The following is a 26,857-nucleotide window of genomic DNA, read 5'->3' as shown; positions in this document are numbered from 1 at the left end:
AGCATGTCCTGGGTGGTGGGAGGTCCTTAATGACGGACGCCGCCTTCCTGAGGCACTGCTCCTTATAGTACCTTTCCGACACGATTGAGATGGCCGGTGATGTTGCATTGAAATGCAGTGCCGCACTTTTATAAGCAATCCTGTATAAAGTCAAAATGGACAGCTTTTTTTTTCCTCATTCATGGCTTTTCAAACAAACAGCCTCAATTTTACCAGGGTCTGGAATCTATTGGCTTTATAATGTACGCAGTGTTCGCTGAAACACCATTATGCAGAAAGGAAAATGGTGTGACCATTTCAATAACATCACCACGTCGCTCTCATTGATGGATTGCGCACACTTTGCTATTAGGATGGGCAACTGTGTAAACAGATTTATCCAGCTAATGGACAAAAGTGGAAAGTAATGAATATTTAGTTACTGCTGCCACTGAAATTTTAAACTGGAGTATTGATGCTGTAAATGGTCTCTGATTTGGTGATGTATTGTACAATTATGTGCAGAGCAGAAAGTAATGAAGGCACAGATATGATGACTTTGGTAATTTTCCCTTCATATTTTGACGTGCTATTTCTCTAACTTGAGCCTGGACCAAACATAAAATATTAACCTTTTTAGGGATTCAGATAGATGCTGTGTTTCCCCTACTTTGCACTGTGATTATATAATTACAACCTCATGCATTCCAAGATTAAAGCTCCTCCAGCAGTAAATTCTATATGCATACATGCATGTTATTACATAGGCAGCTGTTTACAGAGATATGGTACGGGCTTACTGGAAACTTAAAACAGTGGAGATTGCATTTGCGCATTTATTAAATGTTGTACGGCTGTGGCTTCAAGTCTGCCCTTTTTTTTTGATTGCATTGTAAAGCCTCCAGGGTTGATGTGCAAATATTTGGCGTGTTTCATCATTTTCAATAATTGTCCCCATTTTCTCTTCCATCTCCACCCCAGCCCTGCAGCCACGAACACCTGTGGGGCCACAATTCACATGAACGTACTGAATTTCATCAGTTTGTTCAGCTGGAACTGGGGGCAAGGGTGGCCGTTGGCGGGGAGAGAATCAGAGAAGAGTCTAATCCTTTCCTCACTCAATTTCCACAGATATGCATTTCCATTAAACGGTGATTAGACGGAGAACTCTGGCTCTTCTCTATCCTCACACCATCCTAGGGGCAGCGGGCAACTGATTGGATAACTTAATGGAGCATAGGACTAAAATCGTCGAGCACCTTCCGCCACAACAAGTGGGATTTCCCAGTGGCCGCCTATTTTAATTCTGCCTCTCATTCCCATTCCACAATGAGGCCACACTCGGATTGGAGGAGCAACAACTCATATTCTGTTTGGGTAGCCTCGAACTTGATGGCGTGATCGTCAATTTCTCAAATTTCTGGTAATTGTCCCTCCCTCTCCTTCACCATGCCCTCATTCCTGTTTCCCTCTCCCACTTTATCTCCTTACCTACCCATCACCTCCCTCTGGTGCTCCTCCCCTTCCCTTTTCACATGGTCTTCTACCCTCTCCTATCAGATTCTCCCTATTCCAGCCTGTTATCTCTGTCACCAATCAACTTCCTAGCTCTTTACTTCACCCCTCCCCCTCTCCCAGTTCCACCTATCATCTACCACCTTGTGCTCATCTCTCCTCCCCCCTCCCCCCACCTTCTTACTCTGATTTCTATCCTTCTTTCCAGTCCCGATGAAGGGACTTGGCCCGAAACATCGACTCTTTACTCTTTTCCACAGATGTTGCCTGGCCTGCTGAGTTCCCCCAGCATTTTTTGTGTGTTTATCTGGAATATGCCTTGTTTGCATGATTCCATACTCATAAATGCAGTCATCTACTGGACCATGAAGGTTATTTGTAAAGTATATTTATGGATTCATATATTTAATTAGCGGATACACACTGAATGAATTGAGCAAAGGTAGAAGTATCTAAATGTACAGTGGGCATGAACCCAACACAGTGTACAAGCTTCAAGATTGCTTATTCAGTACACGAGTGTAAAGGAGAACGAGATGAAGATTACAGTGATATAAATTAATAATGATGCATGAAATATTTGACATAAAATATGAAACACATAAACAGCACTGTTGGTCCCAAGATATATATATTTATTTCATCAAATGACCTCAGTTTAAAGAACGAGTTTTTAATCCCCAAAAGCATTTGGGAATCCTCATTGCATGGCAGTAATTATATTAAGATAGGCATACAAGGTGACCCGCTACCTCTGACTTACTGTACCATGGACAGCCTTTTCTCATGGGAAATATGATACAGGCCTTTAAGAAATAACTGTTTAAGTTTCCTACACCAGATTTGTAACTCCTGTCTATTTCTGTGCCACTATCCTGTGAGTAACCAGTGCAGGAGATAATTCAGTCACCATTCTGAATGATGAGGGCAAAAGGCTTGATTGATTTATATTTATCATCCGAAATTGAAATTGCTACCTGGTAATAATGGTTTTGTTTCAGAGGGACAGATCTTCAGATTTTGTTCTGGTATTTGGTGTAACGGCTGATGTGAAATCTCTATCTGCCGCACTAAAAACACAAACATTTCTAATTAATCATCACTGCATTTTTGTTGTAATTATTGAATAAAAATGACCGTTAACTTCAGATGAGAACTTCTCATTTGTTGTCTGATCCCCAAATCATAGAAAAATTATGACACAGAATGAGACCATTCACTCCATCGTCTATGTTTGGTCATAAAATCCCAACTTCCAACATAAGATTTTCAGCTCTACAGGCCAGAAAAATGCAGAGGGCAGCACCAGCCACTAATCATGGGGTTTTAAAGTTTTGATCTGATGGCAATCAGGCCCGTGATTTGAACCGAAGGTTGAGAGCAAAGCCAGTCTTCGTACAGAATGGCGTCAAGCAAGGCAGTGTCATTGGTTCAACTCTTTCACCAATTGGGGTTCAATTCTAGCTGCTGCCTAGTTTTCCTCATGAGTTTCCTCTGGGTATCCCAGTTTCCTCCTGCATTCCAAAGACGTACAATTAGTGTTAGGGTTAACAAGTTGTGGGCATGCTGTGTTGTCGCTGGAAGTGTGGCAACACTCGTGGGTTGTCCTCCCGGAACAATCCTCGCTGATTTGACGCTAACAGCGCAATTCACTGCATGTTTCAATGTTTTGATGTACATGTGACAAATAAAGACAATCCCTGTAACACACGCAAAATGCTGGAGGAATTCAGCAGGCCAGGCAGCTAACTACAGAATGAGTGAATAGTTGACATTTTGGGCTGAGGCCCTTCATCAGGACTGGAGAAAAAGAGATGAGAAGCCAGATTAAGCTGGTGAGGGGAGGGGAGGGAAAACGTACAAAGTGGTAGGTGACAGGTGAAAGTGGGAGAGGAGGGACTGGTGAAATGAAGAGCTGGAAAGTTGATTGGTGAAAGAGATAAAGGGTTGCAGAAGGGGGAATCTATAGGAGAGGATAGAGGACCATGGAAGAAAGGGGAGCAGAAGGAGCCCCAGAGGGAGGTGATGGGCAGGTAAGGAGATAAGGTAGTGAGAGGGAAATGGGAATGGGGAATGGTGAAGGGGAGGTGTGAGGGGTGGGCCAAGTAGCGGAAGTTCGAGAAATCGATGTTCATGCCATCAGGTTGAGGCTACCCAGACAGAATATAAGGCGTTGCTCCTCCAACCTGAGTGTGGCCTCACCGCAACAGTAGAGAAGGCCGTGGACTGACATGTCGGAATGGGAATGAGAAGTAGAATTGAAAAGGGTGGCCACTGGGAGATCCCGCTTTTTATGTGCTCCGTGAAGCGGTCTCCTAAACCATGTTGATATACAGGAGGCCACACCGGGAGCACCGGATAGTCTTTCTCTCTCCGCGGGAACTAATCTAGAGATCTAACAGATTCCTACTCAACCTATGTTGCCATAACATTTTTCAATGGGAGTCACTGGTAGTGGTTCCCACTCCAAACCTTTGTCACCCCAACCTCAGTATTTCAGATGCAGTATACAGAAAACTCTTGCATTATGTGTATTTGAGCTAATAAGACTTTACACTCAACTACCACAAAACAAAGCTCCTCTGTTAATTTATTCCAGCTTTACAACACTGCCATTTGACAATAATGATCAGTGGCATTACTCTGAGTAACATGGACCACTTTTGCACCTTTTGGAGCCTCTTCTCAATAAAGGTAGACATTCAATAATGAGATTCACCCATGCATCAACACAGCCTGGAAAAGAGTGCTGGTGTATCGAGATTTTTACTAAGCTTTCATCCAAGCTGCCTACCACCCCTTCTGTGAACTTTTTCCCCGCTTTGTCCTTCCTCCGATCCATGGCATAATAAAGGTTGGGAACCCCTGCTCTAATCCTTCTACTCATTACTTTAGCTCATGATTTTGATTGTTGCTTCTAGGGAATTCTTCCTGTTTACTTTTCTGAGGTACCTCATTCTTACATCTGAATGATAAAAATATTTCCAGCTTTTCTTACTCGCCACTCCACACAAAAACAGACACACTGTAGCGATGTACTACACACAGCGCTGAAATAACGACACGCAGTCGGTAAGTCGTTTCGAGACTAGTTTATTCAAACTGCGCGGTGCTGGCATTTAATCCCTAGCGCCCGCCCTCTCCGGGCGGAAATGACATCAGAGGTGCATTACCAAAGTCTCCCCCCCCCGCGTGCTGACTATTTGTGAGTCGGTTCACCTGCGCAGAAAGTGGGTCGCCACAACACACTATTTTTGCTAACATAAGTATGACTACTTTAAGCTGTTGAAGAACAAAATGCTGAATATGTGTGTTTTTTTTTTACACATGGAATAGTTTGCAGCCACATGATGGGGGGCCTTGATTTGCACAGCCATTAAAAGGAAAAAAAAACTGAAAGATTGCAGATGAAGTGCCAACCAAATTGTGAATGTGTCGATGAAGCAACTTGTCAATAGACAGCAGAATGTTAAAAAGCCTGGCTATTTCCCAATGAGGTGATAAAATCTATTTTTAAAACTTAACAAAAGCTGAAGAGCAACGTACACAAAATGCGGGAGGAACTCAGCAGGTCAGGCAACATCTGCGGAGGGGAATAAAGAGTCAACATTTTGGGCTGAGACCCTTCATCAGGACTGGAAAGGTGGGGGAAGACTACTACGATGCCGACTCTGGCCTACGGGGCCGACGTCGGGCACGATGACGGACTCTCCACTCCTCCCTCTCCCTCATCAGTGTCTTCAGTTCCTCTACATTAGCCGCGCCGCTATCTTCTAGGAGCGTGTTGACCATAGTCTTGGGAGGGCGCCCAGGGTTCATCCTCCCATGCAATGACTAGGCTGGCAGGTAGCTCAGGGTGGTGCAGATAGTGCCCCGCTAGTTGCAGTCTTCTCGCCTCGATTTTAGTAGTGAGCGTTGGTAGAGCTTGACGTTCGTTATGTGCTGTTGCCAACTCACGTCAAGAGCCATCCGGAGCATTCGTGTATAGCAAGTATCTAGTGACTTTCTCATGGTCTTGGTGAGTGTCCACGTCTCGCATCGTGAGAATGGACTCTGTGACTGCTATGAAGATCCTCTTTTTGAGCCCTTTGGTCAGGATCGACCTCCAGATTTCCTTCATGTCGTTCATAGCCCTCCACGCCAGCGCCTTCCATATCTTTATGTCCTTCTCCGAACTCACCACTCTTGACCCGAGGTACTTGAAGTCGAAGACTTTCTTAATGGTATCATTCTTTACGGTCTTGAGAGTACCTTTGTAACAGTTGAATGTCATGTACTCTTGTCTTTTTCGCGTTTAGGTGAAGTCCAACTTTATTGCACTCAATTTCCACTTTTGTCAGTAGCTGCTGTGCTTCCTCAATATATGGGGGGGAAGACACCAGAATAAAAAAGTGCGGGGGAGAGGAGGTGAAGAAGTACACACTGGGAGGTGATAGGTGAAGCCAGGTGGGTTTGGGAGGGAGGTAAAGAGCTGCTGAAGTTGGAATCTGATAGGAGAGGAGAGTGGACCACGGGAGAAAGGCACCAGGGAGAGGTGTTAAGCAGGTGAAGAGAAGAGGTAAGAGGCTAGAGTGGTAAAAGCTGCGGAGACTGACTTTAGGAAAGAGAAAAGGCCCAAGGGTGACTAGAACTTCATAAGACAGACTTAGAAAAGATGTTTCATTTTTAGAGTGGGAGGTGGCATAACTAGAAGAACATCTTCAACAACTCCAACAAGGAGCTCCTGAAAAACTCTCTACCATGTGGACTAGTTGAGTCAAATAGCGCCAATGGAACTTCGGGGAAGACAGACAGACAAGGTGAGGTAAAGTAGGGTTAGAAGAAGCATTGACACTGGCGGAGCATTCATCTCAACTGTTGCAGTTCCTGTGTAATTCCATTTTGTGGATAATAGGCAGCTGCTCTTTGCTCGTCTAAGTGGTTTTGACTGTACATTTCTCAGAAAAGGGCGAAAAATGGTTTTTAATTGAACTGGTGAAACATTGTGTTTTATGCTCTGGGAAGTAAGATTGATTCTGTGATTGTTTCATTATTTGTTACAGTAATCTAATTTTAGTATTTTATGTCAAATATTTCCTTTCATCAGTTTGGCACAGCGCTGCAATCCATTATAATGTTACAATTAAACCTGGGGAACTTGTACCACTGCTCCGCCGAATATAATGACTTTACATTTTCGAAAAATAACATCCTTGTGAATTTTGATCCCCAGAAATAATGCTCAACTAAAATTAGCTTTCATAACTACAATCCATTAAACGAAAACGTTTATTTCCAGCGAACACGTGAATTTCAGGATGTATGCGAATGTCCACTCTGTATGACACAGAAGCATAACTGCATAATAAATTAGAATTGATGAGCATTAAATTAACTATCTCTGCAGGCAGATATTGAATTAAATTCTTGCTTGTTGCACAGCTCATGCAGTTTATGACCTTGTTATTAAATCTTTGCAAGAAGCAAATATTTTCTTGATGAAATGGACACAAATGAGCAAGTCTCACACAATTAATTATAAATCCTGATTTATTGCATTGATAAAGGCGGAGTCGCAGCCTTTTTATATCACAAGCACGAAGGGTTCATAACCTACAACTGCTGCATATCACGTAGAAGCAGTCATCATTATTATGTGCAGCGTTGCTGTCACACCGTTGGGTTTCGGCGGGGGTCGCGTGCCCTTATGATGGTGTGGGTGACAGGCCGCAATGGCACATTCAGTGCAAAGGTGTTTGTGGTGTGCCATTTAGGGTGAAAACTTTCCGAAAAAATGCAAAATTATTTATAGGGCCAAAAAAAAGGGCAAAATAACACAAAACCACTAAAAGAGAAAATGCAGATATAGCCCATCAGACCTTTAGGATTACAGCTCCAAAACATCAGTCTGAAGTAATACACCAACTCACTTTACAACCCCCCTTCCCATTTACACAATAATAAGCCTTTAGATAAGGATCTCCTTACTCTAGGACAAAAGGGATAGTCTGTTCTTTGGAATGCAGCGGGAGTTGTTACCTCGAGCCTGAACAATTACACAAAGAGGAGTTCACATCCTTCTTCACAATCCCAAATGTCCACAAATGCATTCCTCACAGTAAGATCACAATTGCACAACAAAATCTATCAATAACTAACCATTTTCCAAGTGCCACCACAAACAGGCACCCTTTTTAAGAAACCCCAGCCAGCAGTCCTAAAACAGGAAGCCACTGTCCTGGAATGTGCAGTACAAACAAGTGTCCATGCTTCGCGTTAGCCGAGTGGGTGCACCCAATACCTCATCACCGCCTACAGGGATGCTGAGGATTACAAGGTGTGGGGGTGGGTGGCAGCCGAAGAAATTACTGGTGGCAGACCCGTTCTGTCGTGTGGACAATCATGGTCTTTGACCTTGATTGTTCTTGGCAAATTTTTCTACAGGAACGATCTGCCATTGCCTCCCCCTGGGCGGTGACTTCACAAGGCCGCTGACCCCAGCCATTATCCCTCACCACCACCATCCTAGGCCCCAGACAGTCCTTTCAGGTGAGGCGCCACTTCGCCTGCGAGTCAGCTGGGGTGATATACTGTATCCGCGGCTCCGGATGTGACCATTTATACATTGGGGAGACCCGCCGCAGACTGGGAGACCGTTTTGCCGAACACCGGCGCTCGGTCCTCCAGCAGTGGCGGGATCTCCTTGTGGCCACACACTTCAATTCCACAGACCACTCCCACTCTGACATGTCTGTCCATGGCCTCCTCTACTGTCAAGATGAGGCCACACGCAGGTCGATGGAGCAATACCTTATCTCCCGCCTAGGTAGCCTCCTACCTGCCGGCATGAACATTCAACTCACAGACCTCCGTTGATACCCCTGCCCCCCCTTACCCCCATCCCTATCTATTATTTTAGTCTGGTTCTCTTTCTCTCTCTTTTTTTCCCCCTCACTATAATCTCCTCCCAGCCCTACCTTTCTTTCTCTTTTATTTCCCATAATTGTCCACCTTCCCCCTAGCCCATTTCCCTCCAGCCTATCACTTCCCAGCTCTCTACTTCATCCCTCCCCCCACTTCTTATCCCCCCTCAACCATCCCATGTTACTTCACTCCTGATGAAGTGTTCTGGCCCGAAATGTCGTCACTACCTCCTCCCACAGATGCTGCCTGGCCTGCTGAGTTCTGCCAGCGTTTTGTGTTTTTATTTATTTCCAGCATCTGCAGATTCACTCATGTTGCCATTATCAATACTCTTCAGCGTAACCAGGACTTGTGATGTGCACAGCTTCACGTGACCCTGATCGGGGAGAGGGTGGAGTGGGCAAAGCAGGTGCTACACCTTACCCAAGGGTGACCTGCAGGCTAGCAGAGGGAAGGAGCACCTTACACCTCCTTTGGTAGAGACGTATCTCCACCACACCACCCAAATAACACACCATTACCATTGTAATGATTCATTCACCGTATTGACATTTGTATTAATAAACATTTTTTCTGTCTGGTTTTGGCTGGTGAAACTGATTCTGTGGTATGGTTCCCTTTGTGCTATTAAGCCTCTGGATAGCTCAGCTAAGTGGCTGCTTTTCAAGAATGATTTTCGATCTTTAGCCATCAGACCTGATCTCAGAATACGAACACAATGCTGGAAGAACTCAGCAGGTCAGGCAGCATCCGTGAGAAAAGAGTAGCCAAAGTTTCGGGCTGAGACCCTTCATCAGGAATGGGGGGGGGGGGGAAGAGAGGACTGAAGCCCAGTAATAGAGATAGGTGAGGGGGTAGGGCCTAGAGGTGCCAGGTGGAAAACCAATCAGAGGAAAGATAGAGGGGGAGGGGAGGGGATAAGCATGAAAGAACTGTAGAGATAAAGAAGCAGAAAGTTGAAAGGGGAGAGAGGCAGAGAGGGACCTGGGATAGGGGAAGGGGGAGGGGGAGGGAATTACCGGAAATTGGAGAATTCAATGTTCATACCAACAGGCTGGAGGCTACCCTGATGGTAGATGAGGTGTTGCTCCTCCAACCTGAGTTTGGCCTCATCATGGCAGTAGAGGAGGCCGTGTATGGACATATCTAGATGGAAATGTGAAGCAGAGTTGAAGCGGGTGGCAACCGGGAGGTCGATGAAGCGGTCCCCCAATCTGTGTCGGGTCTCGCCGATGTAGAGGAGGCTGCACCGGGAGCACCGGATGCAATAGACGACTCCAGCAGACTCGCAGGTGAAGTGTTGCCTCACCTGGAAGGACTGTCTGGGGCCCGGAATGGTGGTAAGGGGGGAAGTGTGGGGACAGGTGTAGCATTTGTGCTTGCAGGGATAAGTGCCAGGTGGGAGTTCTGTGGGGAGGGACGTGTGGACCAGATAGTCGTGGAGGGAACGATCCCTGCGAAAAGCTGAGAGGGGTAGGGAGGGAAAGATGTGCTTGGTGGTGGGGCCCTGTTGAAGGTGGCTGAAGTTGCGGAGGATAATATGCTGGATCCGGAGGCTGGTGGGCTGGTAGGTGAGGACAAGGGGAACCCTGTCCCTGTTGTGGCGACGGGAGGATGGGTTGAGGGCTGAAGTGCGGGAAGTGGAGGAGATGCGGGTGAGGGCATCTTTGATGACGCCAGAAGGAAAACCGTGATCCTGAAAGAAAGAGGACATTTGAGAAGTCCTGGAACGGAAAGCCTCATCCTGGGAGCAGATGCGGCGGAGACGGAGGAACTGGGAATAGGGAATGGCATTTTTGCATTGGGCAGGGTGGGAAGAGGTATAGTCAAGATAGTTATGGGAGTCAGTGGGTTTGTAGAAGATGTCAGTGGATAGTCTGTCTCCAGAGATGGAGACCGAGAGATCAAAAAAGGGGAGAGAAGTGTCTGAGATGAACCTAGTGAATTTAAGGGCTGGGTGAAAGTTAGAGGCAAAGTTGATGAAATTGATGAGCTCAGCATGGGTGCAGGAAGCAGCACCAATGTAGTGGAGGAAAAGTTGGGGAGTGGTGCCTGTATAGATTTGGAGCATAGACTGTTCCACATAACCCACAAAGAGGCAGGCATAGCTGGGGCCCATGCGAGTGCCCATGGCTACGCCCTTGGTCTGGAGAAAGTGGGAAGAACCAACAGACCTGATCTCAGTTCTGTTCTATTCCACAAGCACATGTCTTTACCATTTTTCAGTGGGAGCTACTGGTAGTGATCAGGACTGCAATCTCTTATAATCATGAGCACTGAGTTTAATTGTGCTCAAGGCTAACCTGTGAGGGGCATTTGATGGCTCTGGGCCTGTACTCACTGGAGCTTGGAGGAATTGGGGGGGGGGGGTGTCTCAGAACCAATCCCCTGCGGATAAGGAGGGCCGACTGTACTCTCTCCGTGCATTACGGGGCCTGCAAAGTAAAGGGACTTCAGGACCATCGCAGAAGCTGCTGAGCGAGCCTCCAGATGGTCATGTATCAAGAGGTGTGACCCGCGGACCAGAGCTGCTGGGACGCAAGCTGGGGCCTCATCAACCCCGACTGGGTCACCTGGGTAAGAGTGTCTGATGTTGAATGACTCAAAACCCCCGATGACCACAGGTTACCTCACTGATGGTGTGCCCCAGTGCATCCTAGGATGTACCTCAGCATCGTGAGGAATTGAGGCTTTGGATTGGCAGAGACATGAAGTATTCCTTGCCCACCTCGAACGCATGTAGGAGGAAGTTTTCATTTATTTTTTCTCCTATCTCTCTTACTCTTTTCGTCCCATCAGGTTTTTTTCCTGCTTGCGTGTATAGGAAGGGCACCCTTCCACAGATTAGTAATGTTGAACAAGGGTCCAAAGTAGACACTACCTGATCTGAACTAACTATATATCTTTCAATTCCACTCAAAATAGTAGAACTGATAGGAGTAATGCTGGCGACTGTCTCTGCTACAACAGTGATGAGAGAAAACCAGTGAAGTTAGCTTCGGGTGAAGAAGATCTTCGTTGATAAATTCTTTTATTCTTTCTGAGACAGTCATCTGATGCCTTTCTTTAGGAACTTCAGAAGTAATTCTATGAAGTTTTGCATGAAAGATTACAGATTGTGTTCAAAGCTGTGAAGATGCCGAGTAAAACTTAGAAATAGAAAATAAACTGTCTTACTGGTTACACATACAGAATGGATGAATACTGAATGGATTCTCTCAGGACTAAATGTTGCAGTCAAGTGCGTTTTTAATTGATACTGCAATTTAGATAGGTACAAATTGACAAAACTCGGGATGGTGGAGGTTAGGTAGAAAACGATTCAAAACGTCCTACCCATCACCTCCCTCTGGTTCCCCTCCTCCTTCCCTTTCTCCCATGGTCTACTCTCCTCTCCTATCAGATTCCTCCTTCTTCAACTCTTTACCTCCTCCACCTATCCCCTCCCAGCTTCATCTCCCTTCCCTCACCAATCACCCTCCACCTCGTACTCTTCCCCTTCTCCTCACCTTCTTATCTGACTTCCTTCCTCATCCTCTCCATTCCTGATGAAGGATTTTTGCCCAGAATATCGACTGTTTATTCCTCTCCATTAATGCTGCCTGACCTGCTGAGTTCCTCCTACACTTTGTGTGTGTTCCTCAAGCATCTGCAGGATCTTTTTGTTTTTTTTTTGTGGAAAAATATGTCTTGAAACTCCTTAATATTACTGTGGGAGAACCTTTTTCACAAAGAATGTGATTCAAGCAGGTGAGCCGCCGCTGCTTCTCAAGATGAGCATTAAATGCTGTCCCTGATAAAAATACCCGTAATCTTTTGCTGGTGCGAGTGGAGGTGGGGGCGGTTGATGCCTTTGCTGCTGCTTCTGTGAAGGGTTGGGGGGGTGGTTCCGAGGCTTCATTTATTGTTTCGTGGATGTCCGTGAAGAGTACGAATTTCAGCTTGTATACTCTATACGTTCTCTGATACTAAAGGAAGCTAAAATCCTACATCCAAAGTGCTAGTAAAAGCCGGGAAGTGAGCTGAACTTCGTCAAATGAGAAGGTCTCGGTGGGCTGGGAGGTCAGGATTATACACGTGCATATTCTGCCTCAGTGTACTTTTACTAATGTCCTATATGTGCAAGGACTGAAAGCCACGGTGTCGGGGCAGGTCGACAGATGATATCGGTGGGCCGGGGAGCCTGGGCCATATATATGCATATTCCGCTTTGTTGTATTTAACTGATATTCTATATGGGTGTGTGGTCTTGTACATGCGAGGAATGGGCCTCACACCGTGGTGTCACGGGGGGGGGGAGCGGGGTGGGGAGAGGTGGTCTTTGGGACTCTTTTATTCTGTGAATGCGTTCTTGAGTGTTTTGTTTTATTCATGTATGGCTGAATGGCAATTAAACTTGAATTGAATTGAAATGTTCACTTTAAAGACCCATCTCAGAGATGCGGGTCGTTAGGAACAGTCTTTGAATATTTTTTAAAGTAGCGGCAGGCAGCTTCTAGATTAGGAAAGGTTTGAAAGGTAACCAGGTATTGGTGGGAATGCAATTAGGAGGTTGCAGTCAGATCAGCACAGCAGGCTTGATGGGCTGAATGGCCGATTCCCCCCCCCCCAAATTCATATTAATACGCACAAGATGCTGGAGGAACTCAGCAGGCCGGGCAGCATCTATGAGGGAAACAGTAAACAATGTTTTGGGCTGAAACCCATGATCAGGACTGGAAAGAAAGAGATTAGAAGTCAGAGTAAGAAGCATGGGGGAGGAGAGGGAGAAATACAAAGTGGTCAATGATGGGTGGAACTGGGAGAGGGGGAGGGTTGAAGTAAAGAACTGGGAAGTCGATATGTTCGTATTAAGTCTAAAGCAGACAAGCGCAGAGCTTTGCATTTAGGAAGGAAGATGCAGACATTTGACCCACTGGGACCCTGTCTGTCTCTATCCTATGCACAAGCAGTAGTCCAGATGCTGTACACACACTCTGTTTTACTGCTTTATTCCAGTTGACAGCAAACTTCTGAATAATTCATTCTTTAAAACATGTAGTCCCCGGTTATCAAAGTGTATCATGCCCAGATTCCGATCTTTCCGTTTGTCAAAAGCATCTGTTTTCTGCGGTAATCCGTATCACATTGCTGAACGTACACTCAGAAATGCGTTCAGAATCAGATTTAGTATCACCGGCATTTGTCATGAAATATGTTGTTTTGCGGCAGCAGTACAATGCAATACATAGTCAAAACCTATAAATCACAGCAAGAAATATAATTAACAGCGCACTGACGATGTCTCCTCGTATGGTGATGAAACGTTGACAAGTAAATTGCTAGGATCGGAGAACAACTCAGCCCAACCATCAACCACCCGAGCTACACATTTTCTGAAATATTTCCAAATATAAATTAAAAAAAAAACAATTGAGTGAGTAAATTGCATCAGTATTTACTCAGGAAACTGGCATAGCGTATATGAAAGGAAGGGAAACAAGCAGTAGTGTCATGGAACATATAGAGATTAAAGAGGAGGAGCTGCTTGCTGCCTTACAGCGAATAAAGGTAGATAAATTCCCAGGGCCTGACATATTTCCTCGGACCTTGAGAAAGACTAGTGTAGAAATTGCAGAGGCCCTGGCAGAAATATTTAAAATGTCCTTAGCCGTGGGTGCGGTGGGGGAGGATTGGAGGGTAGCTCACGTTGTTTTGTTGTTTAAAAAAGGCTCCGAAAGTAAACCAGGTAATTACAAGCCGGTGAGCCTGACATCAGTAATAGGTAAATTATTGGAAGGTGCTCTGAGAGATCGGATATACAAGTAGCCAAGGGCTGATTAAGGATAGTCAGCATGACTTTGTGTGTGGTAATGAATCTTGTTTAATGAATCTTGTAGAAGTTTTTGAGGAGGTTACCAAGAAAGTAGATGAAGGAAAGGCTGTGGATGTTGTCTGTATGGACTTTAGTAAGGCCTTTGACAAGGTCCCACATGGGAGGTTATTTCAGAAGGTTCAGACACTAGGTATCCTTGGAGAGATTGTAAAATGGATTCAAAATTGGCTGTGTGGGAGAAGACAGAGAGTGGTAGTGAATGATTGTTTCTTAGACTGGAGGCCTGTGACTGACTAGTGGTGTGCCTCAGGGATCTGTGCTGGGACCATTATTGTTTGTTGTCTATGTCAATGATCTAGATGATAATGTGGTAAATTGGATCCGCAAGTTTGCTGATGACACTAAGATTGGAGGCATTGTGGACAACGAGGAAGGCTTTCAACCAACTGGAAAAATGGGCCAGAAAAGGGCAGATGGAATTTAATGCAGAAAAGTGTGAGGTGTTGCACTTTGGAAGGACAAATCAAGGTAGGACATACACAGTAAATGGTAGGGTACTGAGGAGTGTGGAGGAACAGAGCGATCTGGGTGTTCAGACATATAACTCCCTGAAGGTGGTGTTACAGGTAGACAGGATTTTGACAGGATTTAAAGAAGGCTTTTGGCATCCTGCATTCATAAATCAAAGTATTGAGTATAGGAGTTGGAATGTTATGGTGAGGTTGTAAAAGACATTGGAGAGGCCAGATTTGGAGTATTGTGTGCAGTTCTGGTCACCTAACTATAGGAAGGATATCAGTAAGATTGAAAGAGTGCAGAGAAGATTTACTAGGATGTTGCCAGGTCTTCAAGAGTTGAGTTACAGGGAAAGATTGAACAGGTTAGGACTTTATTCCTTGGAGCGTAGAAAAATGAGGGGGGATTTGATGGAGGTTTACAAAATTATGAGGGATATAGACAGAGTAAATGCGAGTAGGCTCTTTCCACTTAGATTATGAAAGATAAATACGAGAGGACATGGCTTTAGGGTGAAAGGGGAAAGGTTTAGGGGGAACATCAGCGGGAACTTCTTCACTCAGAGAGTGGTGGGAGTGTGAAACGAGCTGCCATCTGACGTGGTAAATGCAGGCTCACTCTTAAGTTTTAAGAATAAATTGGATAGATACATGGATGGGAGAGGTCTGGAGGTTATGGACTGAGTGCAGGTCAATGGGACTAGCTGAATAAAGTTTTGGCACAGACTAGAAGGGCCGAATGGCTTGTTTTCTGTGCTGTAGTGTTCTCTGGTTCTATGGATTAGTGCAAGTAGAGAAAAAAAGACAAAAAGATAGTGAGGTCGTGCACATGGTTTCATTCAGAAATTTGATGACGATAGAGAAGAAGTTGTTCCTAAAACATTGAGTGTGTGGCGTTCGGAAGAGCATCTCTGAATTAACAATATGTCGATCTTTGAAGCGGATGGGCTACAGCGGAAGAAGGCCACAAACATACACTCAGTGGCCACTTTATCAGGTACAGGAGGTACCTGTACATTTATAATCCATTCAAGCACCTCCTTGCACTGTCCATAATCAAACTGATGGTGGATATACTCTAGATACCGTGAACTATTTTATTATTGTTATTAGAAGCTTAAGATGCTTTAAGAATGAGAGAATTTGCATAAAGTCAAATGCCGTAAGTCAGGACATTCATAACCTGAGGAACTGTGGCCCTTGTTAGAGTCATGAACTTAAACAAAGCCCAAGTCAGAAAGGGAGCATCATTGATAGTCAGAATCAGAATCAGGTTTAATATCACCAGCATATGTTGTGAAATCTGTTCACTTTGTGGCAGCAGTACAAGATTAATATCGGAGAAAGAACTGTGAATTACATTAAGTATATGTATATTAAATAGTTAAATAAGTAGCTCAAAAACAGAAATTAAAAAAAAATCAGTGAGGCGGTGTTCATGGGTTCAAGGTCCATTCAGAAATCAGATGGCAGAGGGGAAGAAGCTGTTCCTGAATCGTTGAGTGTGTGCCTTCAGGCTCCTGTACCCCCTCCCTGATGGCAGCAATAAGAAGAGGGCATGTCCTGGGTGTTGGGGGTCCTCAATGATGGATGCCACCTTTTTGAGGCACTGCTCCTTGAAGATGTCTTGGAAACTATGGAGGCTAGTACCCGTGATGGAGCTAATTTTACTCTGCAGCTTACTTCGATAAGTGATAAGTATCATTTTTCATTTTTAGAATCTTTTTATTGGTATGTAATCTTCAACAGCTATAAAATGATACAAAACTTCAACAGATTAATATGTATGCAATTAATAAAGCTGAAGGGGAAAAAAACTGATCGTAAAATATAAAAATGGAAAAAAATATATAGGAAAAAGAAGGAAAGAAAAAGAACCCCAGGAAACTAACTAGGAAAAAAAAACCCACTAAGTGATAAGTTTCAATAAGGTTATTGATGAGGGTCTATCAAGTTCATGTGTGTTGCTTCCAATGTCAATAATGTCATACCACCTGGAATAAAAATGGCTTTTGATGCTTCAGGTCTGATCTTCACTGATTACTTGTGCAGCTATAGAAGGCAATAGAAATTTGAGTTCTTTACTGCTGATCACCCCCTCTCCCTCCTTTGACATGCTAATAAAGAGGTGGACTAATGCTAGTGTCTCATTTCTCAAGTGTTACTTCACAGCCCAACGTTGAGATAAAATTGCTGTAAGTGGAATATTCCTTCCACCAATCCCGATAGAGAGCTCAAGGAGCTGTCTTAACTATTGTAACTTAGTCATAGTTCCAGATTATGCAGTGGATTGACTTATATATTAAAATATACATCTGCATCTGCGTGTGTATACTGAAGAGAGAACAGTCTAGTGGTGATGTCAGGTTATGGTTAGCTGTGAAGCTAATTTTCTTGAAGAAGGACTGCTTGCACAATGTCCCAAAGAACTGCTGATGTAAATGACTCCAGAATAGATCACACACACGAGAAAATCTACAGATGCTGGAAATCCAAAGCAACGCTCTCAAAATGTTGGAGGAATTCAGCAAGCCAGGCAGCATCTATCAAAATGAATAAACAGTTGAGGTTTCACGTCAAGATCCTTCATAGACTGTAACTCTTTTCAATAGATGCTGCATCATCCCTCCAGCATTTTGTGTGTGTTGCTCCAGAACAGATCAACAACTTCTGAACTGTGAGAAAATTGAGGAGTAAACTCCAAACTGAATGTCCAAAGGATAGCTCTGGCTAAATTTTGGATCTGAATTTGTATATTCATTATTTTGTTTCTGGTTTTTAATAGCATTGCGTGAATTATGAGGTAAAAATTATCATCAGCTTCTGTTGGGTAAATAACTGCCCCAACAGCAATAATGCTGCAGATTTTAGCAGTGCTTGTGACATAACTTATGGGACTGCGCAAGAATTATGTGCCTGAATCTCTCCTGGGCACTTCGGCATTTATTGATTAAGGAACTGTAGATCTTTTGTTTATGATAGAAAGTCGGATGTTCAACCCAATACAGATTTCCATTATCAAATCTATATACTGCAGTGACCTCTCACTTGGAAAGAGACGAAAGGAAAAGTATGACAATTGGACTTTAGCCATATACTGATTCGGTAGTAATTTGTTTTGTTATTTTTAATCCAGTTTTATGGAATGAATCACAACGCAGTTCAATATATGACATTTAGAAAAAGGTGCGTATATCATACCTGACAACATAATACAGCTTCGACTTAATTAAATGTGTTATTAATCCCCAGTCATTGAATCCAAAGCGTCAAAACAACATAAATCTGTTACTAAAAGTTTTAAGTATTATAGTATTAGAATGTTAACAAGGGACCTATTATCTGTGAAAGTTATAAGATTTTCTATTAGTCTTCTTAGTTGAGGGACTCAGTTTAATAAAAGAACTTGGGCAACCGCTACTGAGTGACAATGATGTGCTTCTCTTTTGCTATCTATCTACAGTATATCGAATCTATGTGTCTAGATACAGCATGAAATAGGCCCTTCCTGGCCTTCGAGCCACAATGTTGAGCAATCCACTGATCTAATCCTAGTCCAATCAAAGGACACTTTACATTGATCAATTAGCCTACGTGGGACTGTGGGAGGAAACTGGAGCACCCAGAGGAAACCCACGCAGTCAGGGGAGGATGTACAAACTCCTTACAGGCAGTGGTGGGGATTGAACCCGTGCAAAGCGTCGCGCTAACCACTACGATACCGTGCTGCCCTACATTTATCTTCAGCATGAAGAAAAATACCAGCACTGGGCATATAAAAAAAATGACAAATAGGTAGTTCTGCCTCCCCTGCAAAAAGCTTGGTTTTATTATCTACATTTACAAATCAGAAGGAAGGACAATTGCCCCATTCTTCCTTAAATCCACACAGCAGAGACTACTCTTTAGCCAATTTGATTCATTCCACGTGCTGTTTTGAAAATGGCCGAGAACATTGGAATGTAGTGCATGTCATGGGCAGACATGTTCTGGTTGCCATACTAAAGATTCTCACTCTAGAACTGTCTGCTTCTCTTGCTAAGCTGTTCTGGTATATTTGGCATCGACCTAGGTAGGTCCAGTCTACAGAAGTAAAATCTCAGACATGAGAAAATCTGCAGATGCTGGAAATCCAAAGCAACACACACAAAATGTAGGAGGATCTCAGCAGGTCAGGCAGCATCTATGGAAAACAGTGTACAGTTGGTGTTCTGGGCCGAGACCCTTCTTTGGGACTGTCCATTCACAGTCTACACAAGGGGTTCCCAATGTTTTTTATGCCATGGAGCCTTAGCATTAACCAAGAGGCCCATGGACCCCAGGTTGAGAACTCCTGATCTAACTGTCTACTTCAGTTTTTAACAATATGCTGGAGGTTGCCACTGACAGAGCTCTCAAGCAGCGCTTCCTCGTCAATAATCTGCATTGGCAGCTTCGGGTTTTGCCGAGTTCCAGACTTCATCGCAGCTTTGATCCAAGTGTGGAGAAAAAAGTTGAATTCTGGATTTAAAGTGACAGGGACTGTCTGTGACATCAATCCAGCATTTGATTGAGCATTGTGTCATAAAGACCCGTTCAGAATGAAATCAATGAGTATGAAGGAGAAAAAAACCAATAGTGGCTGCAGTCATATCTGTTATATTGGAAGATAGAGTCATAGGAAAGTACGGCACAGAAACAGGCCGTTCAGCCCATTTAGTCTGTGCCGAACCATTTAAACTGCCTACCCCCTTTGACCATAGCCCTCCATATCCCCACCATCCATGTACCTATCCAAACATCTCTTCAACGTTGAAACTGTGCCTGCATACACCACTTGCGCTGGCAGCTCGTTCCACACTCTCACCACCCTCTGAGTGAAGAAGTTTCCCCTCAAGTTCCCCTTAAACTTTTCACCTTTCACCCTTAGCCCATGACCTCTGGCTGTAGTTGCACCCAACCTGAGTGGAAAAAGCCTGCTTGCATTTACCCTATCTATACCCCTCATAATTTTGTATATCTCGAAGATGCTTACAGTTAATTAGATTGATCCTTCTACTCAAGAACATCACTGCGAGGTTTCAATGTCCAAGTCACCAATGACTTCTCTTCCTCCAGAAGTGGGAATGTGTGAGCTGATTACACAAAATTAAATTCCATTTGCAACTCTTCAGCAAATGCAACAGACCGAGACAATATATGGGGCATTGGCTGTTAGATGGCAAGTGACATGTACACTACCAGAGTACCAAACATTGACCATCTCGATCTACAGAGGGTTTAAGCACCTTTCTACGATGCTCAGTCGCATCACCAATGCAGGGTTATTTCTGACCAAAAACTGAACTGGGCCAACTGTGTATATCCAATGGCTACAAGAACAGGTCAGACTGACTTGCTCACATCATCTACAACGTTCAAGTTAATGAAGGAGTTTCAAAACGTACTTCACGCCAAAGCAGCCTGCTTGATAGGCACCATAAATGTTCATTCCCTTCATCACTGTCACACCACAACTGTAGTGTGCTCCATCTGCAAAATGCATTCACTCATTGACGACTTAAAGCAAGGGTTTCCCAAACTGGGGTCTACAGACCCCTCGATTAATGGTAAGGATCTATGGCATAAAAAAGGTTGGGAACCTCTGGTTTAAAGCATCTCTCAAATCCAAGACCTCCCCCCCTACCACCTAAAATGACAAGAACAATAAGCAGCTGCAAATAATACTTTATACTGACTTGTATCAGAATCAGAATCAGGTCTATTATCACCGGCATGTGATGTGTATTTGTTAACTTAGCAGCAGCAGTTCGACGCTATACATAATCTAGCACGGGAAAAAAAATAAACAAGTCAATCAATTACAGATATTGAATAGATTAAAAACGTGCAAAAACAGAATTACTGTATACAGGTAGTCCCCGAGCTACGAATGTCCGACTTACGGACAACTCGTACTTGCGAACCGAGGAAGGAGAACGCCGTCCGCCCATTTTAAGTCGGATCGCGACGCCGTCCGCCATTTTAAGTCGCTGCCGTTGACACTGTGTTGAGTGTTTAACTTTGTATTTGGCTTAAATCTTTCTCAGTAAGATTCACCCCGACCCTGCCCCTCCCGTTCCGGTCGGATGGTAGCAAAGTGAGATCAGTGCTGGGCTCGAGAACGGAGGTTCGATCCAGTGACAGTCCGCACCCGTGCCGGGTTGATGTCGATCCAGTGACTCCCGCACCATCCGTGTCGGGTTGTTGTCGAGCTCGCAACTCGACCTCGTTAAAAAAAAAAACACTGCCACCTCCAGTTTAAATACCCACGCGGAATATTGTGGAGGATCAAATGCCCAAACCAAGCACAGACCCCACTTGTCCCATTTAGCCTGTCTAAGTACGGTGGGCCTTAGGACCCAGCGGACCTCGGGACCCTCAGCCCGCAGTGTTTCTGTTCCATTGACAGGATGCGATCGCGATTGAAAATAAAGTGGAAATAATAAAGCGTTTGGAAAGAGGTGAAATGCCATCGGTCATTGGAAAAGCATTAGGCTACAGTCGGTCAACGATCGGAACAATTTTAAAGGATAATGGATAAAGTGAGAATAATGGAGCATTTGAAAGGCCCTGATGAAAGCTACAATTATTACTAAGCAACACAGTGGTTTAATTATTGGAACACATACGTTTTATATGCATGGAAGGGTAAAATATACTATATATTAAGACAAACGTTTGACGAACTGACGCTAAATAATACCGGATGTACTTGTTCCGACTTACGTACAAATCCGACTTAAAGACGGACTCAGGAACGGAACTCGTACGTAACCAGGGGAATGCCTGTATTAAAAAAAAATGAGGTATATACCGTCTTGCTGTTTCTCCATTGTCAATAGGTCTAAACCAATCTCTGTATTGAACAGTGATATGGAATTACCTACACTAAGAAAAACAATTTCATTTCAAGGCAGTGCCAGTGGCATAGGTTCATTTCCCACCGCTGTCTGTAAGGAGTTTGTATGTTCTCCCCATGACTGTGTGTTTCCTCTGGGTGCTCTGGTTCCTTCCATATTCCAAAGATGTACTGATTAGTAGGTTAATTAGTTACATGGCAGTGCAGGCTTATTGGCCCAGAAGGGCCTGTTACCGTGATAAGATAGGTAAGGACAGGCAAGGCAGCGTCTTCTCAGTTTTTGGCCCACACATCAAAAATAAAGAAAGAAAGAAAATATGTTTACAAAGATAACAATTGTGATCCAACTAAGTGTCTTTCCCCCATCTTTGAATAATTCTGATCCTACGTGAACAACTGAGAGTTAAGATAAGCAGTTGTCCACAATAGGTTCAGGATTATTCAAAGGTTATGTCTTTTTACTCAGTCAAGTGCAAGTTGGTCTTCAATTGGTGCAACACACACAAAATGCAGGAGAAACTCAGCAGACCAGACAGCATCTCTGGTCGACGCTTCGGGCCAAGACCCTTCGGCAGCGTTCCTCCAGCATTTTGTGTTACGTTGCTTGGATTTCCAGCATCTGCACGTTTTCTGTTTGTCCTTCAGTCGGTGTCGTTACTTCTGGGTCGGAAGGCTGAAGATTACTCTGGATTTTCATTCCGGACCACTATGTCGCTAGAACTGTGTATCCCGATTAGGGACTTCTCAAGTTTGGCTGTGGAGCAACCTGGCGTCTCTCGTTAGTTAGACACATACTTGTGTGTGCTTCTTGAGTAGGCATGCCCTGCCCTGTATGTCTTGCCACCTTAGGAGGTGAAGGAAAAGTGGGAAGGAAAGCACGAATGACCATATAGAGAAACATATTTCTCTGTCTCTAGGAAAAGCAGTAGAATTCCATGGGCATGTTGGAGATGTAACCTAATATGTGAAGGATGGCTATACAGGGAGTTCTCTGTTTTCCATATCCCCAAACTTTCATTTCTGTAAATGAAACGCTCGGGATGTTAATGGGTGCTGGGATTCGGGATGAAGGAGAGGCCTGGTTATATAGTCTGGAAAGTAGTCTTTTTTTTTGGCTCTGGTCAGTTGACAAAAAATGAAGTCAGTGCGCACAGTGATAAATGAGATGAGCTGTAATTGAGCTGAGCTGAAACAGTCCGGCACTGTTTGTGTGGTTTGCTCTGCTGATGCGGTTATTTGTTCATGCAGACTTTTTCATTCGTCTACAGCAACGCTCAGCTTAACTGTATATAAAGGTTGGAAATAAAATGTTGATATATGTCCTCTTGTAAAGGTGTAACCGTTAGGCTTGGCCCCCAATCCATCATATGGACATTTTTAAACTGCTGAGCCAAGAATTTTTTTTATCATCTCCACAAACAAACTTCAAGTTCAAATAGTTTTAATCCTCAAGAGTGACTGAGGCCATACGTTTTGACATCATAACCCAAATTCTCAGGTACAATTTTAAGAATGTTAAAATTATTAACGTTAGAGGTCTTTTGTTTAGGTATATGGTAGTTTATTTTGTAAATTTAAAGGGCAGCTTTTCTTTCTGGGAAGGCGCCCTCGCATCTAAAGGGATTAACATGGTGGTGTGGAGTTCCATATGTACTGTAAGTTTTCCCATGTCTATCTATCTGTATATCTGTCAGTCTAACTATCTATCTGTCCATCTAACTATTTGTCTATCTATCTTCCTATCTATATTTATCAACCTATCTATCCATCTATATGTCTGTCTATCTCTATATCTATCTATCCATTTACCTATCTATCTGTCTATCTATTTATCTATCAGTGTAACAGGCCATTCTGGCCCAATGAGCTCACGCTGCCCAATTACACCCATGTGGCCAATTAACCTACTAATTGGTACGTCTTCAGACTGGGGGTGGAAGCCGGAGCACCCGGACGTCATGGGGAAAACGTACAAACTCCTTACAGACAGTGGTCGGAAGTGAAAACATGCCATTGTTACTGCAGTAGCGTTAAGATAACCGTTATGCTACTATGCTGCCCGTGTTTTTTAAAAAAAAATCTGTATAGTTATCCATATTTTCAACCGTTTGTACATGACGTGTTCCCCAGCTGTTCGACTTCTGAGTGCTTGAACAGGTAGTTCCGATGATAACTTGCCCAAAAAATTGTGCTCACCAGCTGAGATACAGTTTGATTGATGAGAGGGGGAGCAGGTACTCTGGCAGAGCTGCCACTGTTCAGGTGAGAAGTGTTACTTGTATCACCCAAATGTTATCTTGATAGTGCTTTGCTTACCCGCCGCAAAAACCCACCTGGCACTTCCTCACTTTGTCACCACATCAGGCAGTGATTACACTTCATTTCAGTAATTAAAATCACTCTTTGATGATTCATTGAGCTTGTCCCGTACAACTTGACTATTTCGCAGGTTCCCTTCCAAATAGTTTCCCTATAGGTTGCCTCCATCTGCCAGTTGAGAGGGGACAGGAAACTGAAAATCTATTGGAACACACAGAGAAAATGCTGGAGGAACTCAGCAGGCCAGGCAGCATCCATGGAAAAGAATACGGTCGACGTTTCGGGCCGAAAAGCTGAAAATCCATTGGGCCTTTATTGTTCCATCCTAGTTCTTCCATCCTATTGGAGTTTTGGAGCCTGCACACGGAACTCTGATGAATAAATTGTTTGCACTTTGAATGAATATTAAATGCTTCTCTGAACAGATTGTGTGATCTTCAGATGTGTGGCACATCCCCTGCCAAGTGTTAGAAGTGGCCAAGCAAGTAGATCGAGTGGTAAAGAAGGCACATTGCACGCTTGCCTTCATTGGGTTAGGGCACTGAGTATAAGAAAGGCCGAGATAGAGTGGGCATGGACAGAATGTTTCCTCTAGGACCAGACGGCACCTCAGAATAAAAAGACATTACAGTAGAACAGAATGAGGAGGAATTTCTTAAGGCAGAGTGTGGTGAATCTATGGAATTCATTGCCATAAGCAGCTGTGGAGGCCAAGACACTGGGGATACTTAAAGCAAAGGTTGTTAGATTCTTTATTCGTCAGGGTGTCAAAGGTTACAGGGAAAAGACAGGAATGGGGTTGAGAGGGATAAAAAAAATCAGCGATGATGGAATGGTGTAGTAGACTCGATGGGCTGAATGGCCTAAGTCTTCTCTTATGTCTTATGGTCACCTGATCGATAGATAAGCTGTATGTTTTGTTGGTTAGGACCTGCCCCTTCTGATTTGTCTGTGGCTAATCCATAAAGAAGTGATTTCTTTCTTGTTGGTTGTCTCCAGAGGTATTGCTTGATGTAGGTAAAGAGTAAAGTAGGTAAAGTAGTCCTTAGAGTAGTTGGTGTCTTCCAACATTGATATAAAAGTGTCTTAAGAAAGTTGGCTTGCGCTTCAAATACAGCATTCTGTCCATCAAATCATTTGAAGAGCACTGGTAATTTTCACATATAATTTAACTCTGTAACTGTATATTAAAAAACGGTGGCCTAAGACAAGATGTAACTTTGAACCCAGGAATCAGCCCTGTAAAGTTCAAAGTCCAAAGTAAATTTATTTGCAAAGTACATATATGTCGCCACATACAACCCTGAGATTCGTCTTTTTGCGGGCATGCTCAATAAATCCAAGAGACATAGAATCAGTGAAAGACCACACCTAACAGGGTGGGCAACCAGTTAATAAAAACAATTTATTTGTCAAAAGACAATAAACTGTGCAAATGCAAAGGAAAGAAAGAAAAATAAATAAATGAGCAACAAATATCAAGGACATGAGATTGAGAGTGAATCCATAAGTTGTGAGAACAGTTCAATGATGGGGCGAGTGAAATTATCCCCTCTGGTTCAAGACTGCTCCTGAACCTGGTGGTGTGAGTCCTGAGGCTCCTGTAGTTTCTTCCTGATGGCAGCAGTGAGCAGAGAGCACGAGCTGGGTGCTGATTTCTTTCATCAATATTTAATACTGTATTAACAGAATGTAGATGAATGGCAAAAAAGTTCTACTAAATTGACAGTAAGTTAGCAAAAACAATGATCCTTTAGTAAACACAAAGCGCACTGCAGATGCTGTGGTCAAATCAAGACGTACAAAAAGTCTGGATGAACTCAGCAGGTCGGGCAGCATCCGTTGAAAGAAGCAGTCAATGTTTCGGGTCGAAACCCTTCGTCAGGACTAAAGAAGGAGGGGGCAGGGGCCCTAATTGCTTCCTGCACCCATGCTGAGCTCGTCAATTTCATTGACTTTGCCTCTAACTTCCACCCAGCCCTCAAGTTCACTTGGTCCATCTCGGACACTTCTCTCCCCTTTCTCGATCTCTCGGTCTCCATCTCTGGAGAGAGACTGTCCACTGACATCTTCTATAAACCCACTGACTCCCATAACTACCTTGATTATAGCTCTTCCCACCCTGCCAAATGCAAAAATTCTATTCCCTATTCCCAGTTCCTCCGTCTCTGCCGCATCTGCTCCAAGGATGAGGCTTTCCGTTCCAGGACATCCCAAATGTCCTCTCTCTTTAAGAATCGTGGTTTCCTTTCTGCCGTCATCAATGATGCCCTCAACCGCATCTCCTCCATTTCCCGCACTTCAGCCCTCACCCCATCCTCCCGTCGCCACAACAGGGACCGTGTCCCCCTTGTCCTCACCTATCACCCCACCAGCCTCTGGATCCAGCATATTATCCTCCGCAACTTCCGCCACCTTCAACAGGATCCCACCACTAAGGACATCTTTCCCTCTCTGCTTTTCGCAGGGATCATTCCCTCCGCGACTGCCTGGTCCACACGTCCCTCCCCACAGGTCTCCCACCTGATACTTATCCCTGCAAACGTAAGTGCTACACCTGTCCCTACACCTCATCTCTTACCACCATTCAGGGCCCCAAACAGTCCTTCCAGTGAGGCAACACTTCACTTGTGAGTCTGTTGGGGTCATCTATTGCATCTGGTGCTCCCGGTGCGGCCTCCTCTACATCGGCGAGACCCGACGCAGATTGGGGGACCGCTTCGTTGAGCAGACGCCACAGCAGACAGGATCTCCCGGTTGCCACTCACTTCAACTCTCCCTCTCATTCCCATTTGGAAATGTCCATACATGGCCTCCTCTACTGCCTTGATGAGGCCAAACTTCGGTTGGAGGAGCAACTTCTCATATACCGTCTGGGTAGTCTCCAGCCCCTTGGTATGAACATCGAATTCTCCAACTTCCGGTAATTCT

At 44.2% G+C, this 26,857-nt stretch overlaps 2 protein-coding genes across 6 annotated transcripts in view; one reads left to right on the top strand and one right to left on the bottom strand.

The window, feature by feature from the left end:
• Positions 1-26,857, bottom strand: part of LOC140717628 (leucine-rich repeat transmembrane protein FLRT1-like) — a 237,121-nt gene that overhangs the window by 57,753 nt on the left and 152,511 nt on the right. Inside the window, exon 2 of one of the 3 annotated variants that reach the window (XM_073031219.1) lies at positions 2,472-2,564. The exons of the other annotated variants lie outside the window; for them this stretch is intronic. The gene's annotated coding sequence lies outside the window, so the exon portion shown is untranslated. The remainder of the gene's footprint in view (positions 1-2,471; positions 2,565-26,857) is intronic. 3 annotated transcript variants of the gene reach the window in all.
• LOC140717629 (ADP-ribose glycohydrolase MACROD1-like) overlaps positions 1-26,857 on the top strand; it is a 221,700-nt gene that overhangs the window by 118,674 nt on the left and 76,169 nt on the right. The gene's annotated exons all lie outside the window — the stretch shown is intronic.

Source organism: Hemitrygon akajei, chromosome 28 (assembly GCF_048418815.1).
Source record: "Hemitrygon akajei chromosome 28, sHemAka1.3, whole genome shotgun sequence".
NCBI classification, from domain to species: domain Eukaryota; kingdom Metazoa; phylum Chordata; class Chondrichthyes; order Myliobatiformes; family Dasyatidae; genus Hemitrygon; species Hemitrygon akajei.
This window is presented reverse-complemented; position numbering and strand designations above follow the sequence as displayed.